At 44.3% G+C, this 18,509-nt stretch overlaps 2 protein-coding genes and 1 long non-coding RNA gene across 3 annotated transcripts in view; all 3 read right to left on the bottom strand.

Annotated features, from left to right (window-relative positions):
• LOC120992102 (oocyte zinc finger protein XlCOF6-like) overlaps nt 1-18,509 on the bottom strand; it is a 770,548-nt gene that overhangs the window by 78,208 nt on the left and 673,831 nt on the right. The gene's annotated exons all lie outside the window — the stretch shown is intronic.
• Nucleotides 1-18,509, bottom strand: part of LOC120992119 (zinc finger protein OZF-like) — a 153,994-nt gene that overhangs the window by 11,198 nt on the left and 124,287 nt on the right. The window lies entirely within an intron of this gene.
• Nucleotides 11,738-12,322, bottom strand: LOC120992134. Its single transcript, XR_005776925.1, has 3 exons — nt 12,182-12,322; nt 11,875-12,051; nt 11,738-11,791 (listed from the first exon to the last, which is right to left on the bottom strand). It is a non-coding gene; the product is annotated as an uncharacterized LOC120992134 (long non-coding RNA).

Genomic DNA, 18,509 nt, shown 5'->3' on the forward strand with positions numbered 1-18,509 from the left:
AGGGGGGGGCGGTGGTCGTTATGGACAAAGAAATTTATGGCAGCCAATTACGGGAAATGCTCACAGATACCTCCACATACAGTAAACTATCTAAAGACCCACTACAAGAATATATGGCAAATTATATGTCACTTTTACAAAAAGGCAAAGGTCTGGATATTTTCAGTGATAGAGAATTCAAGTATCTGTGTGTGGAGGCACCAGTCATACCGATTATGCATGCGCTGCCCAAAGTCCATAAGGGCGTCCACCCCCCCCCCCTCCGTCCCATAGTATCTGGCATTGGTTCCCTGACGGAGCGCCTGGGCAGTTGGCTGGACAACATTCTCCAGCCACTGGTCAGGCGCACCCCAGGTTTCCTTAAAGATTCAGCTGATGTATTGCGAGCGATGTACAATTTTGTTTGGGATGCCAATTACTGCTGGATTACAGCAGATGTAATCTCTCTCTATCCTTCCATTCCCCACGGGGTTGCTCTGCTGGCGATGGAATACCACCTCCATCGATATACAGGAATTGGCTCAGGCTATGTGGATTTCATATGTGAAGTGACTGCTTTCCTGCTAAGTCATAACTATTTTATGTTTGATGGTGTGTACTACCTGCAGACCCGCGGTGTGTCAATGGGAGCCAAGTTCTCACCATCATTGGCAAATCTGACGATGTCATATTGGGAGGAAAAATATATTTATGATCTAAATAATCCCTTTATGCCTGGTTTGGTCTGGTACGGCAGATACATAGACGACGTGCTCATGGTATGGTCCGGCGGTGTGTTTGCCGTCCCAGACCTCCAGGCATACCTAAATAACAACAATTATAATTTACAATTTGTGTGCGCGGCACATTCTGTGCACACGAATTTCCTTGATTTGACACTCCGCGGGTCTCCAGGTGAGGTAGTGCACACCATCACGTACAGGAAAGAAGTAGCAGGCAATTCCATACTAAATGCCAGGAGCCATCATCCTATCCACACCATCAGAGCAATCCCCGTGGGAGAATTTACACGCATAGCCAGAAACTGTAGTGAAAGAAACAAATTGGAAGAAGAGTTTAATAGGGTGGAGAAAAGACTGAGGGAGAGAAATTATCCAGTTTGGATGATTAGAAGGGGGCGAGAGATAGCCTCAAAAAAGGACAGAAAAGATATGCTATTTGGAGGTTCAAAGAATAGATCAGCTAATAAACCGGCCGCGGGCGGTGCCGGGGAATGTGGAGACAGTGACCAGAACAGAATTCCAACTCTATCATTGACTTATAGCAGTGAATTTAATGCAATTAGCTCTGTCATACAGAAATGTCTACCTATACTATATGATGATCATATTTTATATCAAGCCCTGAAATCAGGGTGCAGAATTGTGTCTAGAAAAGCCACAACTCTGTCCTGCTCACTGTCTCCATCCCTGTACACCGCCGGTGGCAAAGGAACTAACTTTAAACAGAATTGGCTCATTTACAAGGGCTTTACGAAATGTGGAGGCAACCCTTGTAAAACCTGTGATTATGTGCTGCCTACTAAGTCATTTGAAAACTCAAGCCATACATACAAATATCCCATCCGTAGTTACATTAACTGTAACACGGAGGGTGTAATATATGTAATCAAATGCACGCATTGTGATCTAATGTATGTAGGCAGCACATCTCGCAGGTTTAAAAATCGCATTCTTGAACACTTGAATTATATTAACAACCCAAACATTTTAAATATTTCGAATGCAGCCAAGCACTTCATATATAAACATGCACGCCAAGTGTCATCGTTTCAAGCTTTTGCCATTGAGCGAGTATTGGCCCCCAGAAGAGGGGGGGATTATCGGAAAAAAATCCTTCTCAGGGAAGCCTACTGGATTTTTAGACTTGGTACTAGAACTCCAGCAGGTCTTAATCTGAAAAAAGAACTGACCTATGTTTATCAATAGACTATGAAACAAATTGAACTGTCCATCTGTGCTGGCAACTTGGTATTATGGTTAAAATACACTTACTGATTTGCCCTGATAGACTGTCCCGAGGTCCGCACACATCTCTGTTCATCGGTCTTCCAACATAGGATTATAGTCAGACGGTGCGTCTTTTCGGCCTAATATGAAGCGATTGAAAATCGGCTTCATCATGGCACTTGTGACCTATCACGGGTCATACGTGTATATACAGTGCTGACACCTGCATACTATGTTCAACGCAGGATGTCAGCACTGCTGTTATATGATGAATTAGGATGGGAACAATTTACTGACAATTTGTATTTAACTATATATAATACTACCAAGCTGTCTAGTATAATTTACCCTGATGTAATAGTTTGTAACTGGTGGGAGTTCTGAGGGCCATTGTTTTCTTTGTTTTATTTTATTTTTATTTTATGTAACATGTTAATAGGGATGATAAATGGATTTTTAAACAAGGATACATTCACACTATGCGGCTACTGATAGTAAGCAAGTGCCACGGTGACCCCAGGGTTAATTTTCCTCCGGGCAGTGTCCGCATAGTGTGATAGCAATTATGTTAATCATGGTTGCAAGGTGTGTTGATGTGTGTGGCAACCTATGAAGTCGGAGACTCCCTTCCCTGTTACAGGGGGGGAGTGTTCCTTGACTCCTTTAAATAGGAATGCCACACTTGGCAAATTGTTACGACTAAGGGTGGTTACCCGAAACGCGTCAACGCTATGTCATGTGGAAGGTGGTGATGTCTGTTATTTTGATTAACCATTAAAGTAAAGCTGAAAGAGGAACCTCATATGTCTCCAGGACCGTCTTCCTTTACTTACCTGCAGCCTGTTACGGGAACACTCCCCCAGGGCCTCTGGAGCCGGGACTACATTTTTATTACGGAGGTGAGCTGGATAAAGTGTTTCTAGATCCCTCTGATGCTTTGGAAGCTCTCTGTGGACCATGGATTTTGCTGTGGGATGCGACTAAGAAAATTTCAGGAAAGACCAACTTTATTTAGGGTTAATCAGAGGCACTTTAAATGATGGCAGGTGTATGCTGAGTCCTTTTTAACAGGATTTTTAATGTGATTGCTTAATTCTGAACACAGCTACATTCCCAGTTATAATAGGGTGTGCACACTTATGCAACCACATTATTTTAGGTTTTTTTTGTGTTCTTCCCTCCACCTAAAAGATTTCAGTTTGTTTTTCAATTGAGTTGTAGAGTTTATAGGTCACATTAAAGGTGGAAAAAGTTCTGAAATGATTTATATTTGTCTCTTTTTTTTTACAGCACAGAAACCTGACATTTTAACAGGGGTGTGTAGACATCCACTGTACTGTATATAGTCAGTTTAGAGGTAATGGGTCATCAGGAAATTACTTTTTTTATGTTTAACTTTTTTTTAGAATTTTGGCGAGTTTTTTAAAATAATTTTTACATGCTGCTATTTATATTAAATGAATACATTTATTTATACATATAATCATATTTTTTTTTACACTGGCCACTATGAGCAAAATATGTTAAGACGGTCTGTCTTTTGAGAGCAGCTGCATGGGCCACAGACACAATGGACAGGACTCGTTGATTCGGGAGAGTTTTATAGGCATGGTTTGTGAAGGTCAGGAGGTAGCTGATAAACTGTGATATCACCTGTTGTGAGTGGAGGATCTGGAGTTGCCTATACAGAGGTTTTACTTGTCATTATAATTATGTAGAAATAAAAACTACTGAAAACTTACCTGTACAGAACACAAAATCATAAATGGACCAAAAATAAATAAATATGTTTTCTAGAGATGAGTGAACTTCTTGAAAATAGATTTGTGTCCAATTTGTTGAATTTAAAAAAACATAATTTGATTGGTGTCAAAATCGATTCTACATTAATCTGCTTCTGTCGGGCTGAAAATTGGTATATGATACATTTTTGTTTTTCAAAATGTTTGCCCTTGCCACCCTCCCACGTTGTCACGTGTTTTGCATTTTCATATCAGAAACTTTTTTTTTAATTGTCTATTAGACACAAGGCGTTATGGGAAAGAACTGTGGATTTTTGGGACCAGACGTTCAAAAATTATGTAATAACAGGTGCCGTTGTCTGCCCCTGTATACACACACGTATGTTAATGTAATTAGAAACAGTGGCTTGTTCTGCACAAGCTTCCAAAAATGATGTGTTAATGGGGGCAGAATTTCTGTATTTATACATGCACAAGTGCTAATTGTCAAACGAAAGAGTAGCAGTTCTAAAAAAACTTGGAAAAATTCTCCCTTTTAAGTGGGAGCAGCAGCAGCAGTACAGTGTGGATGTGGAAAGGGTAGCGTAATAGTTGCATATAGCCACAAAAGTAGAGGTAGTAGCACAGCATGGAACAGACAAGGCCATAGATGTGTGTGTACCAGTAACGGTAATGGCAGTAGGAAGTAGCAGTAGGGGGGATTAGCAGTTTCAGTGGCAGCAGCCATACTTTACTGAGCATAATGGTAGGCAGGCAGACAACAGCAGTGGCATGATGGCTCCAGCAGCAGCCATATGATATGGAACAAGATGGTAGGCAGGCAGTTCAAGTGGCATGATGGTGGCAGCAGAAGCCAAATGGTACAGAACAAAATAATAGCGAGGCAGACAGTGGCAGTGGCATAATGGGGGCACCGTTAGCAAGGGCAGATCTATTAATTGGTCTAATCTGGAGATGTGAAAATCCTCAAAGATCCATGCCTCATTCAATATGACAAAAGTGATGTCTTGTACATTGGCATCGGATAACTTTGTTTGGGTGTCTTGATGCGCTGAAACTCCTCCTAGATGAAACTAGATTCTGGGCATCACAGTACAGAGAGAGCAAACTAGGCCAGTTCCAGCCACTATTCCACTCTGCCTGCCCAGAAGTCCATGGGGTCAGGGATGCTGGAGAAAGGCCTAATTCAGGGTATTAGAACGGTATGTCTCCTTTTGTTGATTTGCACCAGCCTGATGTGGCACATGAAAAAAACTGCTCAATCATGTTGATAATCTGAACCACTTGCTGCAGGGTCTGCTGCTTGTGGTAGTGTGGTAGTCGAGACAGTGGTAGGTGGATGCCTCTGTGTGGGGTGGGGGGGGGGTGGAGGGGGTAAAGGGACCTTTAGGCAACAGGAAAACATTACCCCATTTTGCTTTGATCACAAAGTTCTAAAAGCATAGCTATCACTGCAGTAACCATCAGATTGCTTGATGGGAAGGATATGTCTGTCATTACATAAAGCAGCAAGCATACAGCTTGCTATTCTCACCAACGAGCCCAAGAACCCAGTTCTTTCTGGCTCTGCCCCCCCAGTGAGATGTTTGGTCATCATGGCTACAGTTGTCATCATTGTCAACCTCATTCCCCTGCACCAGCAACTCCTCCTCCTCCAAAGGCAGCTCCTATTCCTCCTCCTCCCTGGGACTTTCTACATGTGGTTCCCCAACAGTTACAGCCAACAAAATGCAGAAGCTATTCTTCTGCTGCTTTGTGGAGAAAAACTTTAACCAATTAAGCGATGAAAAATTTGTACTGTCCCTGCCAATAACAGCTGCTCCAGGTGTCCACAGTGGTGTGCACCTTGCTGCACAGCAAGAATTACAAGGAGCAACCCAGGTTCTCCACCACGTGACAGTACAAGGCAGGGATTGCCTTTTTGGAGAAATAATGTTGGCTAGGTATCTTCCAGAGAGGCTGAGCACATGCCATCAGCTCACTAAAGTCAGAAAAAATCCATTAAGTTGTATGGCAGCGACAGCACCACTAGTAACTTGGCCACAGATTTAAGCTTGTGCACCAGTGGATCGCTGGAAGTGTAGAGTTTTCTTGTGGCCTCACATTCCATTATCAGGAGAGGGAGGACACTCTTGTTGCGCTAGCTGGCGGCGACCTAATGTGCTGCCATGGAGCCGTAGTGCCTATTCTATACAGATCTAGCATGCAGTAAAGCTTTTCTCTACCGGAACGGTAAAGAAAAACTGTCAGATGAGACTCACACAGAGCTAGCAGCAGCCAATCTTTGCTTTGGTCTGGCAATGTCACAGCCAGACAGCTGAGAAGCGCTCACAGGAGCTTCTCAGATCCTCCTCCTTGAATTTCTTTGTTTTGGTTTAGTTTCTCATCTCGTTAGTCTATCTCAGCTGTCATGCAGTTGGACTGATTGCTACCCTTTAAGTTCCTCCCCATAATGCAGTAGTGTGCGGCTGATACAACTTCCTGGAGTGTGTGTGCATGCTGTTCCCAGTTCCCAGTCCTCAGTCGTCAGTCGTCTGCAAGATAAGTGCTGTTTATGTATTTATGATTTTGTCTTTTCTGGATCCAGGTGACCCTGACTCCCTCCGTGTCAGTGTAGGGAGCCGGTGGTCGTGTCCCTTCACTATTGTAGGGTCTTCAGGTAATAGATAGCCGAGGAACGTGGATATGCGGCCATCCACCTTTGGGGTGTTCGCATAGGCTGAGCAGTGAGGGAGAGCGGCAGGTCTATTGCAGGGGTCTCCCTTTGTTCCTTAGTTGTGGATCCAGAGAGACATTGTTTATATGGTATTGTCTTGTTTCCTGTACACCATCCGTGACAGGCAAGTTTTGATCTGACACCCACACTATCAGTGGCATCACCAGTTTCTGAATTGACCATAATAGAAGCAGATCTTCATCCTGCATTTTTTGGGAGGTTCTGGTTATACGTTGCCTCTGCTCTTAATTGCTGCCACTACCCTCCTCCTCAGGACCCTGATCCAACCCCCAGGTCCTGTCCAACACACAATCATCATCATTCTCACCCTTCACGTCACTTTTATTAGCCTGTGATATGTCATTGTGGCCTTTTTTCCTCCCTTCCCCATTACCATCTCTGTATTTGCCCCAAGAGCCACTGTCGCTATCATTGTCCCTACCGCCACCACTGTTGCTACAAGTGCCACTACTATCACCAAAGCTATGAGTGGGGGGATGGATCCCACACCTCCACTTGAACCATCTCCTCATGGCAGTCCAAATGCTGTCTGTTCTCAGACACTATCTTGAGGATCTTCCATAGCACATGGGGTTTTGTTGCAGCTTCTTAAAAAAATGAAGGCACTCCACTAGGAGTGGCCAGTGCAGACAGAGAGCATGCAACTGAATGGCTTCTAAGGGGTTGCAAGGAGGAGGAGAAGGAAAAATGTGGTGACGCCTGGCTCCAATGCACGGTGTAAAACTGAGATGTGACATCCACATCATCTGGCTGTGACTGAGACATACAGCCACAATCTCATCCTCTTTGTCCTCAATAATAATATGGCGCCTATCAGAAGCAAGGGAGAACTGTAGCCTACTACTACTACTGGCCAGATGGCTGGTGCTGCTACTACCCACATTCTGACTCTCTCATGACAAGGCCTGGGTCTTTCTTTTTTCACAATTCCATTATCTAAACATTTATTATGAGGCCTATGAATGAAAATTCACAGGTTTCCTGTAAATGAAAAGTCATAGGGATGGTACACAGATTATTATAATGTGCTAGCAAAATTGCAAGTGTTCTCTCTTTAAAGGGGTTCTCCGGGAATTAAGAAAAATACTTAAATATTACTTTATAATAAATATATTTCCAAATACCTTTCATTATTTATTATGGCTAGTTTTGTCTAGGGAGCAATCATCAGGAGAAACAAAATGGCCGCTATCCTACCAGTACACATAGAACCTGTCTTAATCACACAGGAGGACAAGTTACTTCACAACACTGAGGTAAACAGCTCCCTCATCCTCCTCTCTGCTCTATTTGTCAGGGATTATGAACCCGAATACAACTGATAAGAACATTAGCTGAATCTCTGAACACTGCAGACTATTATTGACAATTTTTAGTAATGCAAGTTTTGCAGTAAATGTGTTTGAACTACAAGGTCTGTTGCAGTAATGCGTTCACTAACACAGATATAATAATGCCATCTTTGAGGTTCAATGTCTTTGAACCATGTGTTTAATAACACGGGTATAAAAATTGAGTTATTGCCATGTAATGCTTTTGCTATAATACAATACATTTAATAACACAGGTTTAATGCAGTGAAATGGTTTTTAGAAGAAAAAAAAAAGGGCACTTGCTCAGTGTTTGCAGCAGAATGATATCTGGGTGCTGGCAATAAGTCTACAAATGGTAGAAATTTGAGGATTTAAAAAAAAAAAAGCTGTCTGTTCATTTACAGAAAAAAAAAAGTTTCTTTTTCTCACAGGGGGTTTTGTAATGTGGAACCAAATGCCAGCCAGAAGCTGTATTAAACACACAACTGGGTGACCAGCACCAATTATATCCCCTTATTCTTTTCCTATAATTCCCTTATCTCACTACTAGTGATGAGCGGCAGGGGGCAATATTCGAATTTGCGATATTTTGCGAATATTTGGGCAAATATTCGTCATAAATTCACAAATTCACAAATTCGCTATTAATTTTCTTGATTGCAAAAATCTGCAATGTAATATGCGCGTATTGCGTGCGCAATACAGGCGTGGGTCACAGTTTTCTGAGACTGGAGAAAATGGTTGGCATGGCAGAACATTAGAATAGCTTTATATGCAGATAGCGTGCTCCAATATATTCACGATCGCGCAAATCGGCAATTAATGATAATACATTTTAGCAGGTCTGACTACATATTACTGATTGGTGCACTAAGTATTGTTGTGAACTTGTGACATCACAGCACTATGTCTGTAGCATTTATGTATGGACAGCAGAACCTATCAGCTACACTATATCACTATCTAACCTACACTGACTATCTGTATTACATATATAAGCTAACTAACTATCTAATGTAATGACACTGCTCGCTCTTTCTCTCAGAACTACAGAAAACTGCAGAAAATGGCTGCTGGGGAGGTTCTTATATAGTAAGGGGTAGGCAACTTTCCTATTGGTTGCTAGGGATGTTGCAGCATTCTCATTGGCCCACAAGCAAGAAGCAGGGAGGGATCATGGGTTCAGATGAAAAAAAAATCTAGAACATTCGCAAATACGAATATATAGCACTATATTCTAAATCGTCACGAATTCTCGAAGTGGAGATATTCGCGATTAAAATTTGCAATTTGAATATTCGCGCCCAACACTACTCACTACATTAGTGGCTTGTGTCTGTAATAGCTTTTTGTCAGACACTGCCACATAACAGGCTGTAAGCCCAGGAGAGGCATGTTAGAGTAGGACCCATCTGATTAGAAGCCACCTTGACGACCGGTAGATGGGCCCGAAATATTTTTGATCAATTATATTCGCAAAGAGCTTCTAGCTGCATTTGCACTAAGTATGACCACCAAGCATTTATTCTTTCAGTGTTTGCTTATATCTTTGTGCAATTGACTAGTAGAGTGCTGTTACCTGTAGTTCTACTAATCCAAGTGTGTTTTAGCCAAGGTAGCGTGCACCTGCGTTCTTATATTCACTTATTGTGGAGGTGCTGGTTCGTTTATTTTTTCCCCACTGCCATATAACACCCGTCCAGGTCACAAGGTGAAGAGAAAATGTTGATTCCTCTATCTCAGCATAAGTAGCTGCCTGACCCCCTGCTCCCTAATTGGCTTATCCAGGCCATCTGCCAGCCTCTGAGCCAAATAGGACAACCCACCCCCACTTCCTCCCAGTGTCATATCATCCTCGATCTTCTTCCTCCCCCATGCTTTTCCACGCTAACACTCACAGTAAAATGGCGCTGGGTTCTGTTTTTACATGATTCGTCCGAAACAAGTCAAATCTTCAGACTCATTTGGCAGATGAATTTTTGTGACATCCATAACAAATCCAATTACTACAGAATCGATTTGCTCAACTCTAAATAGGTCATTTTCTGATTCCTTTTAAGACAGTGATAGGAAAACAGATCACAATCTAACAATATACCTCACAACAAGGACCAGTAGATCATGGTGTTAGGCCACCAGACTGTTCTCTTGCAGTTTTTCACTTCTGCATTCAAGCCAACATCTTCATAGGGTCATGTTCTCCTCACCGAAGGGTCACGTGACCAAACATCCTGCTGTATATACACAATGCCATAACAACACACAGCCTGAACACTAGGTGGCAGGATAGCAGTGGACATAAGTCATAAAGATCTCAGGCTCTACGCACATTACAATAAAACAAACTTATTATAGAGCACTGAGGCAGATAATAGCCGCCAATTTAAAGGCACAGTAATAAACCATAGAAATAACTGTTAAGCACATTTATAGAAAGGTCGGGTGGGGTCTTTCCTCACCTCCCAAGTCTAATAAGACCAAATAGTTCCTTAGTTCCAAAAATTAAGCAAATGCTTTTCCCTTATCAGTACTGACAGCAGATAAATAAATCGGCCTTCTTCACAGAGGTGTATTTTACTTTAACTGCATGTGTTTTCACCTGTAAAAGTCTCATATTTTTATACATATTTAATACATATTTTGGCTGCTCTGTTTATTTGTTTCTACTCACCTGGGTGGTTATCTGTAGGAATCTCTTCCTTACACTGGTCATCACCCTTAACATATGTCTCTGTAGAAATTTCCTCCTTACACTCGGCATTACCCCTCACATATGTCTCTGTAGAATTAATATTACTCAGATCTTTATCCACATTTAAAAGCTGCAAAACAAACAATATTATTATCACAATCAATCATACAAATAACTTAATAAATGTTCAAAAAGAGTTGAGAGGATCATTAATTATCACTACAAACAAAAATAACATGACAGCACTATTTATCTTATGGCTGTAGATCTTCTTCATCAGAACATAGATATTAGATGATGGCTCAATGACAAGAACCTCATATGTTTTTGGAATGGCTAGACGTGGATCAAATTGATTCAGTGGAGAAAGTTGGTCTTCAGTGATGTTTGTCTCAGGAAAAAGGAAGGAAAAGATAGAAATAAATCCTGTTGGTTTCTTATTCCTGCTGCCAGTATCCGTAACCAGAACATTTAAAGCGGTTCCAGGAATCTTTAATCCCATCATCTCACCATATTTCATTACATAAATTTTACAATAATATACAATATACATATTTTACAATAATATGGGATAAAGCAAGACTGAACACAAGGGGCCAGATTTATCATGACTCTGACAGCTCACTCCACTTTAACATATGGCTAAAGTCAGATTTATGATCGGCCCTTTAAGACTGTAATAAATGTGGTTTCACGGTAGCAGTTTATCCGTCAGTAAGCAGTTTTACAAAAGTCGCACATCTTTACGAAAAAGTCGCACGTTTTTATGAAAAATTTGCATGTTCTATTAAAAAGTCTCATAAGATAAGCATGGTCCTCACTGGAGTGAAATTGCCACTTTTTTGCGACTTTTTAAATAGTCCCAATAGTAAATCTGTCTAAAGATTCATTTACATAAGAAAACACGCCCACTTTCAGAAAACTGGCGAGCATAGTGCAGAGCAGAAAAAAGTCGCAAATTTGTGCGCAGTTTTAGCGTTTGTGACTTTTTTTGGGACTTTTTCACTCCATTATTCTGACCTGTGCTAATGATAAATCTGGCCCATGGACTTCACAGCCTTCTACAGACAATAGAAGAATATCTACCTGATGATCCAGTGGAGAGTGAGGACTGGGACATCTCTCTGGTGTTCTTCTCTTACTGGATCTTCCTGTAGGAGACACATACAGTGACTGAATTCATTCTTTACATACAGATAATTAAAATACATTTTTATTTTGTCCTGTCTATTACCTGGTGATGTGAGGGGCTTGTGGTCCTCCATCATGACGTTCTTGTACAGATCCTTGTGTCCTTCTACATACTCCCACTCCTCCATGGAGAAATAGACAGTGACATCCTGACACCTTATAGGAACCTGACAACACAATGATACAGTCATCACCCAGACCCCTCCAGTGCTGTTACTGTATAATGTCCCAGCATTCCCAGCAGTGTCACCTCTCCAGTCAGCAGCTCAACCATCTTGTGGGTGAGATCTAGGATCTTCTGTTCATTGATCTCCTCATGTATCAGGGAGTGAGGTGGAGGCCCCGTGTTAAGGCTCAGGGTTCTTCCCCATCCTTCAGACACAGAAGCCTGACAGCGCTCACTAGAGGTCTTCACCACTGTGTAATCCTGGATATGGGGAGACACAGTAATAAATATCACTACTGAAATTTCCAGAGTCCATCACATCTACAGCCATGTCCATCTGTTATTACCATAGATAAGAATGATGTAATGTGACATCATCAGAATCTCTCACCTCTCCAGTAAGTTGGAAGAGTATCTCTAGGGTGAGATTTAATATCCTCTCTGCCATCTTGTCTCTGTCCCCATCCATGATGGGACAATCAGGAAAATTCTGTTCAGTGGAAGATATTAACCGAAATGTTTCTATATTGTAGGAACCTAACTGGAAAGAAAAATAAACAATGTAAAAAAACAGACATAATCCCATGTAAAAATACATGAATTAGTTAATAAGGGGGAACATCTTAGGAGATATTTCAGTGTAGATGTTGTAGCTTCTCTCTTCTTTATAAACAAATTGGACCTGGGTAAAGGTGCATTAAAGGGCTTCTGTCACACCCAAAACACATTTTTCATTTTTGGGCTTGTTAAAATCCTTATTGAACGACTATTCCCTATATAGGGCTCTTACCTTGGTCTGTGGCTTTGTTTCATAAAAAAATCGATCTTTTAAAATATGCAAATGACTTTACTACCAGCAAGTAAGGCGTCTACTTGCTGGTAGCCGCCGCATCCTCCTTTTAAAAAAACGCCCCCCTCCTCCTGTTGATTGACAGGGCCAGCGAGCGCTCTCCTCCTCCGGCTGGCCCTGTCAGCATTTCAAATCCCGCGCCTCTCTTTATTCGGCGCAGGCGCTCTGAGAGAAGGACGCTCGCCTCCTCAGCACTCCCTCAGTGCGCCTGCGCAGATGACGTCTTCTCTTTCGGTGACGTCATCGGCGCAGGCTCAACTTAACCCGCACCTACTGTGTCCTTCTCCCATACCATGTAGATTGCAAGCCTTCACGGGCAGGGCCCTCTCTCCTTCTGTACCAGTTTGTAACTTGTCTTGTTTATGATTAGTGCAATTGTCTGTATTATGTATGTGCACCGCTTATCATATGTACAGCGCTATGGAATGAATGGCGCTTTAATAATAAAAAAAAAATATAATAATAATAATAATAATAAGGATTTTAACAAGCCCAAAAATGAAAAATGTGTTTTGGGGGTGACAGAAGCCCTTTAACTACATTATTTATTAAAGCCTGAAGGGCTCATAACCTAACTTGACCCAGGTTTGTAGTGAATTTAAAATGTCACTTTTATTGATACAACTTAAAACCGTTGTTTGCAACTCCAGTTTAAAAACACTCCAGTGTGTGGTTGAGGTGACTGCCTTAGGGGTGGTGGAGATGTGCACCCTCTACTCCGACACTGCAGTAATCTTTACAATATTGTCTTGTGAGCCAGTTTATTCACTGATAACCATATAGAACTGAGTCGTAACCAATACTATCTAACACTCGTTACTGTCAGATCTGAAATTATGAGTCAGTTGACATCCACATATATTTGAATCGTGGAGGATACTGTCTAACATTGTGTCAATAGCTGTCAGGTTAATGTTCGCTCAGAGTCAATCACACTGCAAACACTCTCGTGCACAGCTACTCGCTATGCTAGCTGACTGATTCTTAACTGCACTGGGCTAGCTGACTAATACTGTGGCGATGGTCAATTGCACTGTCTATTATTGAGTGTACGCTGTCTGGCTAACTAACAGACACCAATGGGGTGGGCAAACAGACATTAAAAACTGTATCTGCCCCCTGACATGTTTCGCCAGTAACCTGGCTTCTTCAGGGGTATGGGCAGAGTTGAGGATGCCAGCCACATACAGGATATAAATGACCCCTGATTATTGATTGAAAGAAGAATTAATCACTCACATAATTCCAGAAAGGTCAAATGGCAAGGAAAAGCCTATCAGCTGTCAAGTGTAGGCACGCCCTCCAACATCACTGGACGAATCCTAGAGTGGCGGAGGGAGTGCCCAGATGACGTGATGTGCGACCCGGCTCTGCGCGCTAACTTAGATGTTAAACCATATCTACATTAGCTAGTGCGCATGATCTGTACAAAGGGCAGATGCGCAAACACTTCTCCGTGAGTGCTTTGTTTGCATCCAGTGAGCTACTGCGCATGACCTGCACCCCGTGCTGATGCGCGCAGACTTGAACAAACGCGCGGGAGAGAAAAACAAATCATTAGGTCTCAATATGGACTGAGGAGATAGTCTCCTAGCAAAATGAACAACATTGTCCCATCAATGACAACAGTACCTATATAAACGATGCCCGTAGGGTGCATCAGAGAATCACAATCTAGGATTGAAATCCTAGATAGTATTTGGATGACACATTTCATTCTTTTACTTATGTATAGGGATGAGCGAACCCGAACTGTATAAAAGTCCGGGTTCGGTGTTCGGCGCTTTCTTGGCGCTTTTTGAAAGGCTGCAAAGCAGCCAATCAACAAGCGTCATACTACTTGCCCCAAGAGGCCATCACAGCCATGCCTACTATTGGCATGGCTGTGATTGGCCAGTGCAGCATGTGACCCAGCCTCTATTTAAGCTGGAGTCACGTAGCGCCGCACGTCACTCTGCTCTGATCAGTGTAGGGAGAGGATGCAGCTGCTGCTGTTAGGGCGAGATTAGGCAGGGATTTATTTACTGAAGTGATCGATATACAGCTGTGTATCATACAACCTCTGCTATTCAATTGCTCACTGTTTTAAGGCTGCCCAGAGCGTTTTTCAGTCACTTTTTTCTGGGGTGATCGGCGGCCATTTTGTGTCTTGTGGTGCGCCAGCACAAGCTGCCACCAAGTCCATTTTTAACCATCAATAGTGTGATTTTTTTTTTTTGCTATATCCTACATCAGGGGCTTGGCTGTGCTTGCTATTTTATTGAGGGGTAAAATACAATTGCCAAAATAGCAGTACCCTAAATCTGGTGTTTCAGCTGTGGCTAGCCAATTGTAATACTGTCTGCTGTCTGCCGAAGCACAGTTTTTGTTCTGGGTTGAATACAATTCCCAACTTAGCAATTCCCTAAATTAGTGGCTTCTGCTCTATCAGGCCAAGGTTAAATCTATCCATAAAAGGGTATATTAGATTGAAGGTGCGGATAGGGTCATCCTCAATAACTTCACACGCTACCGTGCATTTCCAAGTCTAATTCTGTCCGTAAACGTATACCTGTCATCCAGCGCCTAAATAATAGGCCTACAATTTATATTCAGCTAAATCTGTTGTTACTGCTGTGGTCGTGGTGGTGTTAGTGGACCCTCTGGTGCTGGGAGAGGACGTGGCCGTTCTGCCACAGCCACACGTCCTAGTGAACCAACTACCTCAGGTCCCAGTAGCCACCAGAATTTACAGCGATATTTGGTGGGGCCCAATGCCGTTCTAAGGATGGTAAGGCCTGAGCAGGTACAGGCATTAGTCAATTGGGTGGCCAACAGTGGATCCAGCACGTTCACATTATCTCCCACCCAGTCTTCTGCAGAAAGCGCACAGATGGCGCCTGAAAACCAAGCCCATCAGTCTGTCACATCACCCCCATGCATATCAGGGAAACTGTCTGAGCCTCAAGTTATGCAGCAGTCTCTTATGCTGTTTGAAGACTCTGCTGGCAGGGTTTCCCGAGGGCATCCACCTAGCCCTTCCCCAGGGGTGGAAGAGATAGAATGCACTAACGCACAACCACTTATGTCTCCTGATGAGGACATGGGAATACCACCTCAGCACGTCTCTGATGATGACGAAACACAGGTGCCAACTGCTGCGTCTTTCTGCAGTGTGCAGACTGAACAGGAGGTCAGGGAGGAAGACTGGGTGGAAGACGATGCAGGGGACGATGAGGTCCTAGACCCCACATGGAATGAAGGTCGTGCCACTGACTTTCAGAATTCGGAGGAAGAGGCAGTGGTGGTGAGACCGAGTCAACAGCGTAGCTAAAGAGGGAGCAGTGGGCAAAAGCAGAACACCCACCGCCAAGAGAGTCCGTCTGCTACTGGCCACCGCCATCTGGGACCGAGCACCCCAAAGGCAGCTTCAAGGAGTTCCCTGGCGTGGCAGTTCTTCAAACAATGTGCTGACGACAAGACCCGAGGGGTTTGCACGCTGTGCCATCAGAGCCTGAAGCGAGGCATTAACGTTCTGAACCTTAGCACAACCTGCATGACCAGGCACCTGCATGCAAAGCATGAACTGCAGTGGAGTAAACACCTTAAAAACAAGGAACTCACTCAGGCTCCCCCTGCTACCTCTTCTGCTGCTGCCGCCGCCTCGGCCTCTTCCTCCGCCTCTGGAGGAACGTTGGCACCTGCCGCCCAGCAAACAGAGGATGTACCACCAACACCACCACCTCCGTCACCAAGCATCTCAACCATGTCACACGGCAGCGTTCAGCTCTCCATCTCACAAATATTTGAGAGAAAGCGTAAATTCCCACCTAGCCACCCTCGATCCCTGGCCCTGAATGCCAGCATTTCTAAACTACTGGCCTATGAAATGCTGTCATTTAGGCTGGTGGACACAGACAGCTTCAAACAGCTCATGTCACTTGCTGTCCCACAGTATGTTGTTTCCAGCCGCCACTACTTCTCCAAGAGAGCCGTGCCTTCCCTGCACAACCAAGTATCCGATAAAATCAAGTGTGCACTGCGCAACGCCATCTGTGGCAAGGTCCACCTAACCACAGATACGTGGACCAGTAAGCACGGCCAGGGACGCTATATCTGCCTAACTCTCGTTACAGCTCTGGGACTAGCCGGTTTGACGCACATCCCTTGCCAGGCGCATGTGCTGAATTTGGTGGTGCAGAAGTTCATTCACAACTACCCCGACATGTCAGAGCTGCTGCATAAAGTGCGGGCCGTCTGTGCGCGCTTCCGGCGTTCACATCCTGCCGCTGCTCGCCTGTCTCCGCTACAGCGTAACTTCGGCCTTCCCGCTCACCGCCTCATATGCGACGTGCCCACCAGGTGGAACTCCACCTTGCACATGCTGGACAGACTGTGCGAGCAGCAGCAGGCCATAGTGGAGTTTCAGCTGCAGCACGCACGGGTCAGTCGCACTGCGGAACAGCACCACTTCACCACCAATGACTGGGCCTCCATGCGAGACCTGTGTGCCCTGTTGCGCTGTTTCGAGTACTCCACCAACATGGCCAGTGGCGATGATGCCGTTATCAACGTTACAATACCACTTCTATGTCTCCTTGAGAAAACACTTAGGGCGATGATGGAAGAGGAGGTGGCCCAGGAGGAGGAGGAGGAGGAGGAAGAGGGGTCATTTTTAGCACTTTCAGGCCAGTCTCTTAGAAGTGACTCAGAGGGAGGTTTTATGCAACAGCAGAGGCCAGGTACAAATGTGGCCAGACAGGGCCCACTACTAGAGGACGAGGATGAGGAGGAGGTGGAGGAGGATGAGGATGAAGCATGTTCACAGCGGGGTGGCACCCAACGCAGCTCGGGCCCATCACTGGTGCGTGGCTGGGGGGAAACGCAGGACGATGACGATACGCCTCCCACAGAGGACAGCTTGTCCTTACCTCTGGGCAGCCTGGCACACATGAGCGACTACATGCTGCAGTGCCTGCGCAACGACAGCAGAGTTGCCCACATTTTAACGTGTGCGGACTACTGGGTTGCCACCCCGCTGGATCCCCGGTACAAAGACAATGTGCCCACCTTACTTCCAGCACTGGAGCGTGATAGGAAGATGCGCGAGTACAAGCGCACGTTGGTAGACATTCCCAAATGTCACAGGGGAACAAGTGGAAGCCCAAGACGAAGGCAGAGGAGGAGCAAGAGGTCGCCAACGCAGCTGTGTCACGGCCAGCTCCTCTGAGGGCAGGGTTAGCATGGCAGAGATGTGGAAAAGTTTTGTCACCACGCCACAACTAACTGCACCACCACCTGATACGGAACGTGTTAGCAGGAGGCAACATTTTACTAACATGGTGGAACAGTACGTGTGCACACCCCTCCACGTACTGACTGATGGTTCGGCCCCATTCAACTTCTGTGTCTCCAAATTGTCCACGTGGCCAGAGCTAGCCTTTTATGCCTTGGAGGTGCTGGCCTGCCCGGCGGCCAGCGTTTTGTCTGAACGTGTATTCAGCACGGCAGGGGGCGTCATTACAGACAAACGCAGCCGTCTGTCTACAGCCAATGTGGACAAGCTGACGTTCATAAAAATGAACCAAGCATGGATCCCACAGGACCTGTCCATCCCTTGTGCAGATTAGACATTTATAACTACCTCCCCTTAACCATATATTATTGTACTCCAGGGCACTTCCTCATTCAATCCTTTTTTTATTTTCATTTTACCATTATATTGCGGGGCAACCCAAAGTTGAATGAACCTCTCCTCTGTCTGGGTGCCGGGGCCTAAAAATATCTGACAGTGGCCTGTTCCAGTGTTGGGTGACATGAAGCCTGATTCTCTGCTATGACATGAAGCCTGATTCTCTGCTATGGGACCTCTCTCCTCTGTCTGGGTGCC

Source organism: Bufo bufo, chromosome 2, assembly GCF_905171765.1.
Source record: "Bufo bufo chromosome 2, aBufBuf1.1, whole genome shotgun sequence".
Taxonomy (NCBI): domain Eukaryota; kingdom Metazoa; phylum Chordata; class Amphibia; order Anura; family Bufonidae; genus Bufo; species Bufo bufo.